This window comes from Eumetopias jubatus, unplaced genomic scaffold, assembly GCF_037043125.1.
Source record: "Eumetopias jubatus isolate StellerSeaLion01/CBP00866 unplaced genomic scaffold, mEumJub1_p1.0 scaffold_109, whole genome shotgun sequence".
Taxonomy (NCBI): domain Eukaryota; kingdom Metazoa; phylum Chordata; class Mammalia; order Carnivora; family Otariidae; genus Eumetopias; species Eumetopias jubatus.
This window is the reverse complement of record NW_028274915.1, coordinates 433,607-448,390: the sequence shown is the minus strand read 5'-3', so window position 1 is coordinate 448,390 and position 14,784 is coordinate 433,607. Positions and strand designations below refer to the sequence as shown.

General features: G+C 53.4%; 1 long non-coding RNA gene across 1 annotated transcript; it reads left to right on the top strand.

Moving 5' to 3' along the window:
• The first annotated feature begins 1,366 nt into the window (after positions 1-1,366).
• LOC148161620 (uncharacterized) lies at positions 1,367-2,732 on the top strand. Its single transcript, XR_015767479.1, has 3 exons — positions 1,367-1,449; positions 1,893-1,961; positions 2,674-2,732. It is a non-coding gene; the product is annotated as an uncharacterized LOC148161620 (long non-coding RNA).
• The last annotated feature ends 12,052 nt before the right edge of the window (positions 2,733-14,784 follow it).

Below are 14,784 nucleotides of genomic sequence, written 5' to 3'. Positions count from 1 at the left end.
TCATTTACTCTGGTCCACCGACCTCCCTACTGGAAACACTTAAGGTGTGCTGACTCCACACCTGGGGACATCTTTTAACCGGCCGAGGGCAGTCCTGTGTAAGACTGGGCTATAAGAGCAGGCCCCTCCAACTCTTTTATCGAGAGACATGGATTTACTTCTAATTTTGTTTGTTGTATTCCATGTACATTATAGTATAAAACGACAATGTGAATCTTTGAATTTAGGTATGGATTCAATCATTTGGTGACTTTTCAGGAATATAAGAAAGTTGTTTTTATTCGTTTGTTTGTTTGGCTTGTCCAATAGGTTTCAAGTTTAGGAGCCTGGCCTCTGGTTTGGCCCTGAGGTCAGAATTTGTTTTATATTTAAAACAAAATTGTGCAGAAAGATGGTTTATTATATTCCAGGCACATGAAGTAATGGCGGTTTTATCTAATGTGAAGAAAGAAGTGTAGTACATAATCGATAACCCTGCACTGCGCCTGGCCTTGGTTTCTGCTGCGGGCTTTGCTCAGGGAGTCCCTGGGCTGCTGGCGGGAGCAGGGGGGACACGGGCTTCGGGAGCCGGAGGTGATCGCTGGCAGAAGTCGGGGAGGGGGCACTGGCCGCTGCAGGGCGGGGGGAGAGGGGAGGGGGGCGCTGGCGGGAGCGGGGGAGGGGGCGCTGGCCCTGTGGGCGTGGGGGAAGGGGGTGGGGACGCTGGCGGCTGCACCCGCGGCTGCGGGAGCGGTGCAGGTGGCTGGCGCCCGGGGACTGGGGGCTGTGTGTGCTCGCGGGGTCCGTCGCTCCCATGGCTGCTTGGCCCCGGACCGTGGTCGTCCTCGAGGCCCTTGCTTAGAGCCACAGACAAAAATTCATCAATCTGTGTTTTAAAACCCGTTTTTGTTTTTTCTTTTAAGATTTTATTTATCTGAGAGAGAGAGAGGCGGTGACAGAGATAGCAAGAGAGAGTACAAGCGGGAGGGAGAGGGAGAAGCAGGTCCCCACTGAGCAGGGAGCCCCGCGTGGGGCTGGATCCATGACCTGAGCGGCAGGCAGGCACTTGACGGGCTGAGCCTCCCAGGCGCCCCTTAAAACACTGCTCTGAAAAATGTTTTCGTGACGAATTTTTTTGGTTTTTTAAAGCTTGATGGTATTCTACATAATTTGGTAAAACAAAGGTAGTCTAAACATGACACTGTAAAGCTAGTGTTTTCTGTCTTCCTTATAAATAGAAATTTCTTCCCTTTCCAAAGAATTTTTGTGCTTTCTTACAGATAGAAGCCTAATTAATCATGAGATGAAATGAAATACAGTTAGATCTCCATTATCTTTTTCAGGGAATCCGAGCCCGAATTTTAGAAACTCTGGTCATGCTTGTCCTGCTTGCGCTCCTCATCCTGGGGATGGTGTGGGTGGCCTCCGCGCTCGTTGACAAGGACGCCGCGAGCATGGAGTCTTTGTACGGTCAGTCGGCTTCTCTCCGGGACCTTGAACCGGCCTATGACTACACGTTCGCTGTCGTGAACGTTGTATTGATTCTTTGTGTGGTCAGCCCTTGTTGTTAATTTACAGAGTTAACAAGTCTTTAGACAGGTTTAAGAACATAAATGAGTGTTCCTGTGTTTGCTGTATTCAGAACGAGCAAGCAGCTTTTTAAGATTTTTCTTTGTTTCTTAGTTGGTTTCTGTTCTTAAAATTCCATGGAGACTTTTTTTCTCCCTCCAAACAGGTTTTGCAAAAGGGGTATTTCCTTTTCTGTTTTAGATCTTTTTATTGTACAATTTAGAAATTATATGGTTTAGTAGACTCAAATAGACAATTATGATGTTTATCAAACATTATAGTCAACCTATATCTTAATGTACAATATTTTGGATTTACTAAAATATATTTGTGTTTCTTTACAGATCTCTGGGAGTTGTACCTACCCTATTTATATTCCTGTATATCTCGGACGGGATGTTTGTTACTTCTCTGTAAGTATTTTTCTGGCTTAATGTTGATGGGAAAATGGAGTTCTTTGTTCTAGAAAATTATACTAAGGTTTCCTGATGAAATTACTTAACAGCTTGGAGATGTTTTTAAAATTGGCCCTTAACTTTTTTTATGTTAAGATAAATTTTGATAAACTGAAGCCATGAAATAATACTCATGTGTTGTTCTTTAAGGAAAGCCTCTCTTGTGGAGAGACACACACACAGGCCCACACTCACTGAAGCATTAGATTCTACTTTTGAGTGGTAACATAGACCCTGTGTGGTGAATTTGTGGTTTAATTTAGTTAAAATGTACTCAGTTTTACCTGAGGCATTACAGCATATCTCAGGGATATTATAAGCAGATAAATGTAGTTAAAAGGAGTTAAGATAATAGTTGTTTGGTTCTCAACTCCATCAGTACTTGAAATTTTAATCTGTTCTTTAGTTTTTTTTTTTTAATTTTTTAAGTGAAAATACTATTATTCAACTGCTAGAGTCTTGCACGTGCTAAGCCTTCTTCAGTCTTTGGGTATCTTTCATCTTTCACCTGTCATCCTCTCTAGCTTCTTTATTGATGAAGGCTCCTCTGATAAAACACTGAGAGAATCTAAATTTGAAGCAAGACTTTTCTTACAACGATCGTCTTGGAGTCTGTTCTGTATTTTGCACTAGCCATTTATCAGCCTCCTCTCTGTGACCTCTCCTGCAGTGTGTACCCCTGTTGGCCTTTCCCGCATGTTCACAGTGATGGGTCAGTTGCTGGTGAAGCCAACAGTAAGTGTGTCATCTTGTTTGTTAAGTGTGTTTACATTTGAACATCTTTTAGGTTGTGAATTAGCAATCAGAAACATTAGTGTATTTCTGTGGGCTTGTGACCTCCTTGTTATTGTTGCTTTTATTTTAATCTTTTTCATCTTTGGAAACAAATTTGTTTTTGCTTTTAAAATACTAACTATAGACACTCAGGTAGAAATTCTTCTAGCAAATTTTAAGACAAAATTTACAAATACAGGTATTTTAGGTGTCTGTTGTATCAGTAGTAACTCTGTTATGTTTCAAAATTTACCACATATATTCCTTGATTTACAGAGCAGTTATGTCTCTGAGAAGTTGTCTGCATGTTACATTTTGATTATACTTTTCACTTGAATCTCAGAGTTGCCATATATTCATTTTTGATTTTCAGTTGGTAGTAATTCTTAGCTGCATTTAAGGAACTTGCCATTTACATTCTTTTCATGGGTCCTCACTGCCTACAGACTCAGGTCTGAATGACTCACAGCCTCTTCCCTCGTCCGCTGACCTCCAGCCTGTGCTCCTGCCCCCGCGGCTCGGACTGCACGGTCGCTGCGAATGGGCTGTGCTCCCAACGGGCCGCGTGCTTTCACTTAGCAGGCGTGTCCGGGGCTTTCTCCTGTCAGTGCCCCCTGCCTGCTCCAGCCGCCCGACCGCCTCCTCAAGGCCTGGCTCTGATGTTGCTGCACCCACTGCCTACTCTTGAACCTTGCCTCACCTCTTCTTTAAGTTGAGATAATCAAGCTCCTTTCTCTGCGCTTTTCATATTCCCCTTTGTTAGTACCTATTAAATTATTTTGGTTATATGTTTGTCTTTCCTATTGAGGTGATTAATCAGAAAAAATTTGAGGAAATATTGTAGTAGACATTCCTTTAGTAATGCTTGCTTAATTTTGAAAGATTTAAAAAAATAAGTGACAAATAATTTTTTCCTGTCTTTTAAAAAAATAAAATTGGATTATTTAACTTGCTACATAAATGTATACACACTCAAAACATGCTATCAAATCTTGAAATTCACTTCCCTGTTGAAGAGGTTTCATGACACTGCATTAATTTTTTCCTGATTCTCTGGCAGAGCTTTTCTTTTTGTTTTTTGGTCTCCTTTTCCGTTTTTATTTCCTAGCCCCCTAAGATAGGCAGATGTTCCAAGTTCTGTCCTTGGTCTAAAGTTGCTCTGCTCTGTTCTCCTTACCACCTCTGCCACTTTCATGACACTTCTAAATGTGTAGCTCTAGGGAGCAAAAGGCACCGAAAACAAACTACGCCACATTGTAAATGCTATACCCGAATACTCAACGGAGCTGAAAGCTCAGCTTATAGAAAACCAAACTACTTACTTAGTGCCCTTCCCAAAGCTGATTTTTGTCCTAAACTTGTCTCTTTATTAACATTATTCTCGAAACTTTAATTATCTTCACCTCTTTTCTTGTTCCTAACATCCAATATTAATGATACTCAATTCAGTGTAGGCTCTATGTTTGTGATAAGTACTATATTTTACACACATTTCATTTAATTGTGTTAACAAACCCATAAGTTAGGTGGTGGTCTTATTTTATGGCTGAATTAACTGTAGTTCAGGGAGATTAAGTCACTTGTACGAGATTACAGATCAGTCATGATGGGGTGGGATTTGAACCCAGAGACTGGTTACAGACCCTGGGCTCTGGACCACTGTTTTGTTCTGCCATAAGCTCCAGAATACTCGAACCGCTTTATTGCTGAGTGTACTTCATACCTCTTCATCTCTGTGTTTTGCTTACAGTGTTTTCTGATCCAAATGCCTTTGCCCTTTTTAGTAAGCTAAGCTATCAGCTAAGAGGCTACTATTATCAAAAACACTCGCCAAAACTTTTTTCTTCCCACCTAGAATTTGGGGGTCTTTCTTCCTCTGAACTTTTGTAACATTTTATTTTTGCTTCAGTTATGACAGTTATTTTCACCCTATAATTATTTTTTTGAGTTCATTCTGTTTTTCCTGGACACTAGAACGTAAGCTGTTTGAGGTCAGGGACTGTGTTTGACTCATATTTAGGTCCCCATCAGCTCAGAGTGTTTAAGAGTATAGGCTTTAAAAGGAAGATAACTTTTCTTTGCCAAACCCTTGTTTCTTGGCATATTATAAGATGGGGGTGATAACAGTCTGTTTTACATTGGATTGTTGTAGAATCAAGGGGATGAGGCACACAAGCATTTAACACAAATATCGGTGTGCCATTCATTGTCACTCACTCACATGAAGACAGACCCATGGTGGTAAGCCACTGATGGATAGTTTGCATCGTAAGAGGAAATCTTTTTGTATGGGCTAGACCTTAAGAAAAGTAAAAACTGGATTGTGATCCAAATGGTAGAAATGGTGAGAATATTGATGGGAAAGAAGCTTGATATCATGACCCACAAAGATAGGGCCCCTGCCTACTGTAGGCTCAGAGCCTGTCTTGGATTAATTTAGCCCAGTCCGCTGCCTGTACCGGTGCTGTCCATCTGCCCAGTCTTTCCCATTTAGGACTCAAGGGTCATCTCCTGGGGGAGGCCCTCAGTGGTGGCCTGCTGAAGTGGGTCACCCCACCCTTTTCTCCTAGGTCGGTCAGCTTTTGTACTTATTTATTTGTGTGTTGGTATTTATTCTTATTTTACTATTTTATTTTGCTGTGAGTGTTCAACCTGTTGATAATAAGGGATTATCAATATTTGTTGAAATACTGGGAATTATTGGATTGCTGTAAATAAATTTTATAGAAATTAGGCAGATTTGATACCTGATAGGAGTTACATGCTTTGAGACTGCTTTTTATGAATGTACCTCATCAGGGAGCTGAAAGGATATACATATATAGGGTTTCTACCCTTTTGCTTTGTCCATCAACTTCTCACAATTTATTGTTTTGTTGGGAATAAGTAGTTTGGGTTTGAATGACATTAAATATATCAGCTCTGGGCTTCTTTCAGATTTTCCCCAGAGCTAGGAAGATATTTAGGATCATTTCAAGAAGGATACCTATGTTAACAAAGCTAGAATTAAACATATTTTAGCCTTTATCAGTTGTGAAGATAGTGCAGATCATATCCTATGTAATTGGTGATTGATTAGTGGTTCTTGTTTTTTACTAGTGTTGTACGGTATGGTAGTGGGTGGGGTATATACAAGCATACTATTTCTCTCGGGTTCTGTCTACAGAATGATTTTGATAATACCAGTATTATCGGGTCGGAGCTGGACGGGCTCTAGTATGTGGGGGCACTGGCTCAGGCTCTCGAGCTGCTTCCACGGCTGGCTCGAGTCAGCACTGGGGCAGGTTCTAGTGCGTCAGATGGTTCTAGATCTTAGCTGCCACCAGGGCGGGCCCAGCCCCATGCCTCCTGCAAGCTCTGGTGCTAGAGATGCTCTAGCTCTGTATCGCCCCCTTGCGGACTGTAGGTGAGATGCTGACCTACTGGTTGGGCTGGGAGCTCCGAGGGCAGGGAGGGTGTCTGGGGGTCCCCTCTGAATTCCAGCAAACAGACACAGGTGGGGATGCTGCACGAGTGGATGAAAGAGTGAACACAAGTCTGTGGCCCAGATCTCTCTTCTGTAAGCAACATCCCCCACATCAAGGGGCTGCTGGGGGATCCCTGTGATTCACTACAATGTGAACTGATACCACTACCAGGCACTGTTCTGGGGTTGGGGACCCAGCGGTGAGGAAGCACGGTCCCTGCTCACGTGGGGCTGGCCGGAGCAGAGGTCAAACGAGGACTTCACGTCCCTGGCGAGAGTCTCTGATCAGGTGGGATCAGGTGCCGGGAGCAGCGGTTCAGGCCCTTCCCCCTTTCGGGCAGCTCAGGACCGACCTGTATGAGGCACGAGGTGAAGGTCATGCAGGATCCTTGGGCTGAATCCCCCCGTAGCCATTACCCCCAGGTAGCCGGTCCCGTCACTGCCCCGAGTTTTGTCATCCATGAAATGGGCAGGGGAGGAAAGCCGTTCGTGGGTTCAAGAGCCTTATCCAAGTGCGGAACCGGATCTAGATCATCTCTGGAGGGGGATTCAGCTCTAGTACCTGCCCCAGAGCTCGAGCCAGGTCCAACAGCGATGCGAGCCGCAGCTCCCGAGACTGGGGCAGCTGCAGCTTCAGCTCTCGCGCCAGCTCTGGGATCAGAGCCCAGTGTGGAGCCTGAGCAGCTCCGACACCAGCTACGGAACTGGCCAGCCAAGGGCCAGCACCTTCATCATCACACCCTCGCCATCGTGCGCGAGGTCAGGAGAGGGGCTGGGGCCCGAGAGAGTCCCTCCTGGGCAGGTCACCCCGTGTGCTTTGGTCACTCCATTCAGAGCTCCCCCTCCCCACCCCTCCCACAGGTCACAGCCCCGGGCGTCCCCACCCCTGCTTCCCAAACAAGGCTCAAGGTGGACAAGCAGACCATGGATGTTGGAATTCGAGACTTGTACCTTAAACACTGTATACGTGTTGACCCACAAACTCCCCTTTATGGATTCTGTTGCAAATAGGGGATTATGGACACGGGTCTTCCCTCCACAAGCTGGGATTGAGCTGTCCACAGTAGGTGATGGGTGCACCTGCAGGCTGGGATGGGTGCTGCGCACTGTCCTCCCAGACAGGGGTGCCGTCACCCTTTCCTCCAGGGGACCTCCGCTTCCTCACGTTCTCCCCAGGGCTGCTGGTCCCCAGACCAGACACCTGCCGGTCTGAGGGTGACCAGCGCTGCCTCCATAGAGTTTTTTGTTTTGCCAGAGTCCTTCCCTGGTAGCTCCGCTTCTCTGACTCCCCCCGTGCCTGTCCCCACTTGGACTTGCATGCGTGTGGCCTCTCCCTGTGGAACCCAGTGACTTGGAGCGTGGTTTGGACCAGAGTCCGCTGAAACCTTTCTCTGGCCTGGGGTTGTGAGCAATGCATTGCCCTTTGGGGTGTGTCTTCCAGCTTTCTGCATTTCCCTGGTTTCTGTGTGGGCCACAGGAGGAACCAGCCCTGTCCTGTCTGGGGTCAGGCTGAGGTGTCCCAGCAGGAACAGGGGTCTCGGCCCCAAGATTGTGCCCATAATTCCTAAAGTGGCCTCTCTGATTACGTCTGATCTGTAACCCCCAGGCATTTCAATATCGAATAAGGGAAATTCTCTGTCCAATAAATACAGAAGGAAACGAGTTCCCTTTGAAAATAGGGGGGCAGACGCAAAAGCCCCTATTGCGTGATTCCACGTACAGGAAACACCCAGGAAAGGAACAGAGAGAGAAAGCAGCTTAGGGGTCGCCAGGGGCTGGGCTCGGGGAGAAATGGGCAGGGAGGCCTTCTGGTTCAGGGTGTCCTTTGCGGAAGCAGATATTGTGCAGCAATGTTCTGGGGTGCGGTGGCACAGCATTGGGAATATAATTAATGCTGCAGACTTGTCCAACAGAAAACAATTAATTTTATTTAAAATAAATAATAAACAGCGTAGAGGATAAGGAAAGATAATATAACAGTTAATATGTACCAGAGAGAAAGAACACAGGGGGAGGGGATGAAACAATCTGGCGGGGCATCAGGGTCGGGTGATGGAAACAAGGGTAATTGTACAAGCGGCTCTCCCCACGAGGATGTGGGCTCTGGCTGTGGTTCTGGGAGCCCTGCAGGAACAGGAGGATGGGCAGGGCCAGATGCAAGAGCAGGGACAGGGGCCGGATGCACAGTAGGAGCTGGGTCATGGGCAAGTACAGGAGCACAGGCAGGGCCAAGGGAAGGGCCCGCGGCCCTGGAAAGCAGGGGAAGGGGCATCGGCTCTGGCAGGGGCAGGGGCAGGAACAGGGACCCAGGCAGGGGAAGGGGCATCGGCTCTGGCAGGGGCAGGGGCAGGAGCAGGGACCCAGGCAGGGGAAAGGGCATTGGCTCTGGCAGGGGCACGGACAGGGACACAGGTAGAGGAACGGACAGGTGCAGGGGCAGGAGGTGGGTCATGGGCAGGAATGGGTGCACATGCAGGGGCAGGGAAACGGGTAGGGAAAGGGGAAGGAGCTGGGTCAGAGGCAAGCACCGGAGCAGAGGGAGGGGCAGGGCAATGGACAGTTGCAGGGGCAGAAGCCGGGACAGGGGCAAGAACAGGAATACAGGCAGGGGCAGGGGAAGGGGCAGGATCCAGGGCAGGAGCTGGGTCAGGGGCAAGAACAGTTGCACACGTCGGGGAAGGGGCAGGTGCAGGGGCAGAAGCCGGGACAGGGGCAAGAACAGGAATAGAGCCAGGGGCAGGGGAAGGGGCAGGATCCAGGCCAGGGGCTGGGTCAGGATCCGGAGCAGGGGCAAGAACAGGTGCACAGGCAGGTGCTGGGGAAGTGGCAGCTGCAGGGGCACGGGCAGGGGCAGGGACATGAGTGGGAGCAAGATTTGGGTCAGAGGCGAAAACAGGGACACAGGCATGGGCAGGGGAAGGGGCAGGACTTGGGTCAGGGGCCAGAACAGGAGCACAAGCAGGGGAAGGGGAAGGGGCAGGTGCAAGGGGAGGGACAGGGTCTGCAGCAATGGCACATAGAGGAACCAAGGCAGTATCTGGGTCAGGGGCAGGGACAGGGGCACTGGCAGGGGTAGGGATGGGTCAGGATCCAGGGCAGGAGCGGGGTCTGGGCAAGGAGCAGGGCCACAGTTCGGGGCAGGCACAGGGGCCCTGGCTCCGGCAGGAACAGTGGCAGGAACAGGGGCAGGCTCTCCGGGCACAGGTTCTCGAGCAGGCCCTTCCTGGTCGGCGTCAGGCTCCCCGTGGGCAGGTGCCGGGTCAACTGCCGGCTCCTGGGCTCCTGCTGAAGTCTCTGCAGGCACCACCCCTCCCTGGAGAGCTGCTGATGGAGTTGGAGCCGGCTCTAGCTCCTTAGGTCGTGGAACATCTGTGAGAGGAGGAAAGCTCACCCCCGTGCCTGCTCTCCGTGGGGATTTGCAAGACAGAGCCCAGCCCAGAGCCTCCCAGAGAAGCCGCAGCCAGGAAGGAGCCCTCCCCGGGACGTCTCCCCGACTGCAGTCCACCCGCTGGGTGCTCTGCACACAGTCTTTGCTCCTGGCCCCACACCAGCCTCTCGGGGCTCCTCCCTGTGGGGCCGGCCCCGACCCGTCCCCACACACCCACAGGCACCCCGCCCCAGCCTTCTCAGCCTCGAGCTCGGTCTCCGTGGGCTCCATTCCTGGAGCACAATCCAGTCAATGACCACCAGGGACAGTGGTCTGGGTGGTGTCGGAGGCCTTTCCCCGCAATCCCCAGCACCTGCTCCTGGGGACCCCTGTGGGGTCACGCCCCAGGTCGCGGAAACGTCACGGCTGTCCGCCAGCCTCCTCCCGATTTCATCCGTGGTCTGCAAAGACAGGGACGGGTAGCCGGCCCAGAGGCATCACAGCCCTGCCCAGCCAGCCTCCCTGTCCCCCTGCCCTGTCCCCCTCCTGCTCCCAGATCAGACACACCTGTGCGTGCCCAGCCCTGCACGCGGTACAGTGACCCCCGCTCCAGGGCAATTGGGATAAACCCAGGGCAGAAGCTCGCATCCGTGCACACCCCGTCCCACCCAGCCACCCTTGACCTTGAACAAGACCTGCCCACTGGGTATCTGACCCCTCATCAGCCTGCTCCTGAATGGGGTTGGCCCACCCTACATGACCCCTCTTCACACACACACACACACACACACACACACACACACACACACACACACACGGGTGGGGACCTGGGGCTGCACAGGTGGATTAGACCCTGTGGGGCTGGGTGGCCGGCTCTGGGGCTCCTGGTGTCACCTTGTGGTCTTTCCGACCAAACGGCCAGAGGCGGTGGGGAGCCCTAAAAGGACATCTTGAGACAGCATTTGCTGGGCGCGCTTTCTTCCGTCGGCAACCTCCGGATCTTGGAACACAGCATGCGAACATGTTGGTTTGACTATCTCTAAAGTAATGAGGTGGGCCGGGGGCTGTCTCTGGAATGTGGGTTCCTGGTTACCTGGGTTCCAAATTCTGATGGGCTCTGTTGTCAGGGAAGTGAGGTCACCATGGCCGGGGTCCCCTCACCCAACTTCCTCCTCAGACAAGAGCCCCAGCCGCGAGGGCCCCTCCCCCAGCTGTTCAATGCTGACCCCCCCCATGCCCCATCTATACAGTGACACCCTCACACCCCACCCCACCCACACCCCACGCAAGGCCTGGGTGCAGCCCTTGTGTGAGGACACAGAGCTGGGTTCAGCCTGGGCTCCTGTGCGTGCCCAGGGCTGTGACCCTCGACAGACCCTGTGCTGAGCCCTTCCTCCCAGCCTGCTGTGGCCTCGCCTGCTGTGGCCTCGGCGTGGCCGTGAGACGAGCAGGACGTGGCCGCCCTCGGTGCGAGGGGGACAATGGCAGCAGAGCCGGCACGAACCAATCACGGACAGCCACCCCCCAAGGCGGGCGCAAGCTCCGGAGACCCCCGCCGCCCAGCAGGGCCGGCCTGCGCCACCTGACCCCATGCTGCCCAGACAGGAAGCTAAGTACATTCGTGTCGGTTCATAGCACAGAGATCCTGTGGGTGGTCCTTACGTGGCAGTAGCTGACTGATGCCATTCTACTGGGTTCTCCTCAGGTGGCCCTAACTGCACCAGCGAATTGCATCGCCAACTACATACTGGTGACTCCACGAGTCCGGCTCCCACATCTCTCTGTCCTCTGAACTCCAGCCCCCCACGTGGCATCTCCGTTTGGGGGTCCTGGGCTCCAAGCTCAGGCCCCGAGCCTGCCCGGGGCTCCCTGTCCTCGGACTGAACCTCCCTCCACGGCCTGTGCTCTCCCCCCCTCACCCTTCCCTCTGCTTCCAGCACTCTGGGGTTTTTCACAAGTGGTCTCCTCTTCCGCGGAAGCCCACCCAACTTCCCTAACTACCTCTGTGCTTCAGCTCTCTTCCGAATGTCCCTTCCTCCGAGAAGCCTTCCCTGACCCCTCCTGCTCCACCCGGCGTGAGTCAGACCTGCCGTCGTTTTGCACTCTCTCCAGACACTCTTCCCCGATCTTGTGTGTTGTGTTCTGGGATCTCGCACCTGCTCAGGAAGGGCCAGACGGGCACACAGGGAGGATGGCCTGCAGAGATGGGGGCAGTTTTGGGGGACGCACCAGCCCTCGAGGAGCACCCATGGCCACCAGCAAACCACCAGGTGCTGGGGCAGAGGAAGCGGCAGTCTCAATCCCAGCCTCAGAAGAACCAGCCCTGGCTTGTGAGCCTTCGGGTGGACGGGAGCGGCACTCCTGTGGCCGCCTCCGGCAGCCACTGGGCACCGCTGTTCAGCTCAGCACAATTCTGATGAAAACTCCATTGTTTATTCCTCGTGCAATGAGACTTTGGGGTCTTTGTTTCCAGGTCTGGGATCACTCTTGGGTGTCGTCCAGATATTTTAGCGTCTCGTCTAAGAGCCCTCATTGTAGTGGACTCTTCTTAAATCCTCGTCTGAGACACGGGTGCGGAATGCCCTTTAATTCCCTCTGAGGTGTCCACGCTGAGCGAGCTCTTCAGCAGTCTTCTCGAGCCTGGGCTGGTGTGTGCAAGGTGGCCATCCGTCTTGGAGCACAGTGTCCTCAGCTTCTGCTTGCCACCACACCCTCCAGATGACCAGCGAGCCTGTCCCACTGCGTCTGAGTCATGTTGGTGGTGTCCCAGCTTCCCTCGTGAGCCCCCGCTGAAGGGCTGCATTTGTATTTCCCCTTCTAACCTCGGAGCCTGGGAAGGTGGGGTGGGGCTGAGGACACAGCGCAGATCAGCTGAGGCTGTGTGCAGGTGTCTCTACAGAATCTGAGCGCTTTAGAGATGTGCCACCCTGAGGTCAGCGGGGCCAAAGCCAGGGGAAATGTCATCATCTGCCTGGAGACGGGAAGGGGTGAGGGGCTGATGGAGGACCCTAAGAGTGAGCAAGAGGAGCATCGAGCCGAGGATACTGGGCTTCTGGGGGACACTGCTCCCTGATGGAGTGGAGGGGAGGTGACATTCTGAGCGGAAAGAACCTGGGTGAACTGAGTGGGGGGGGGGGATAGTAAGGAATAGGAATTCCAGGACTGAGCGAGGCAGGAGGGCAGGTGAGTCCACCCTCAGGGGTGCTTCCCTCCCTGAGTCTCAGCTTGCTCACCCGTGGAAGGAGGAGCACCCTAGCACCTACCGCAGGTGCCCTGCTGACTAGAAAGAAACCTCTGCCACGTGGCCGGCCATGTACTAGCTGGAGAGGAGGGGGCGATCGCAGGCATCCCGCCGGCCCTCAGAATGTCCCTTCCAGCCCCCCTGGCGGGGACACAGTGTGGCGGCCCAGCCATCCTAGGGCAAAGCCCTGGTGGCACCAAGGAGCGCTCAGCCAGCTTCCAGCAGGGGGCGAAGGGGCCCCGGGGTCAAGGCGGTGAATGAGGTGCTCCACCTTGGGCGGGATGGCCAGGCTGCCAGGGCCTCCTGCTGCTCCGGGCGGGGCGCGCGGATCTATCCGGGCCCGGGTTCCGTCCGGACGTTGGGCTGGCCAAGCAGGGGACCCGGCGTGGGGCGCGGGACTGGGGACCCAGGCTGGTGCTCACGGGCAGGTCCCGGAAACCCCGTCTCTCCACCCGGCGGGGTCCTCAGGCACCCAGAGATTTCCTCTCCGGACCCTGGTTCTCGCTCCCCTCGCTCAGTCGGGCGTTGGGGAGTCGGGTTCCCCGGAGCCGTCCCAGTCCGACCCCGGGAAGCCGGGGCGCAAGGTCGCAAGGTCGCAAGGTCGCGGAGGGGCTGGGGTGCAGGCAGCGCCAAGGGTACGGGAGGAGGTCTCCGCGGGACCCGGGGCCATGGCTGAACTGCCCCAGAGTCAGGCCGCTGACGGGAGGTCCCCGGGTCCCCTGGCAGGAGGGGCCGCGGCAGGGACGACGAGCAGCGCGCCCGAGGGCCTGCAGGGGGCGCGCCCATCCGCAGGGTGCAACGGGAGGTCCGGAGCTTCCTGGGACCGGTGTGCTGGGAGCCAGGAGACTGGGAAGCCGCGGGCGCCCCTGGGGTCTGCGGTCCTGGTCCCGCGGAGTTCCCCGGTCCTGCCAACGCCCCCTGTGCACCCGCTTCGGGCTCTCTCTGCACTGGGGTGCTCGGGGCTGGGCGAAGGGCTGTGCGGCCTGGGCTGGGGTGGGGAGCCGGCGAGCGGGCGCAGTGGGGGCCGCCCCCAGGACTCAACCCTGGGCGCAGAACACGGGAGAACGCGGGCTCAGGTGGGGACAGCCCTCCTGTGGCCCAGGCGCAGGGGCCCCGGGGCTCGCGGTGCGCTAACTTCCAGACTGTGTGCACCTGCGTCCTAGGGCAGGCAAGTGTTTGGGGGGTTAAGGTAGAACAGAGGCGTCACCGAGGTTGGGGGAGGAGGCCGCGGCCTGGAGTCTCTGGAAAGAGCTGTTGTGGGATGTGTGCTCAGGCTCGCTGTCCCCCAAATCACTCCCGAGTCGTCCCTGCTTACTGTCAGCCCGGGCTCTGCTCCTGTCACTGACCTTCAGGAAAGCCGGGTGGTGAGTGTGCTTCTCATTTCACTGGTGCAAAACTGGCTTAGGGAGATCAGGGTCGCCCTCCAGGGTCATAAGGCAGGAAGGGCCAGACCGGAGCCTGTGATCCAGGTCTCTTCAGCAGCAGCCCGTCCTTCCTGGTTCTGCTCTCAGCCTCCTTTATCATAGTTTGTTCCTTTTTTCCTTGAAAAATTCTTTCACAGCATTGATACAATAAACCACACACGAAGCGTGCAGCTTAGTAAGTTGTGACCCATGTAGACACCTGCGGATCCGGCGCTCCTGTCAAGACAACGCACGTGTCCCCCCACGGGCTGTCCCTCAGGCCTCTGGTACTTGCTGTGGAACACAAAGGCAAAAGAAATAGAGAAAAGAAAAATCAAACTTCCTTACAGTTCACAGCCCATCGACAAGTCCTTGAGACAGGCAGCGTGACCTTCCCCTGGGATTTTAAGTGCCCCAATGTTCACACTTGCTGGAGGCAGAAGACAGCCTTAGTTTGACATTAGCCTGACCTCCAGGATCCTGTAAAAATCCCCTTGGAAACTTCCTTTATCTCTGCGCCCCCACAATAT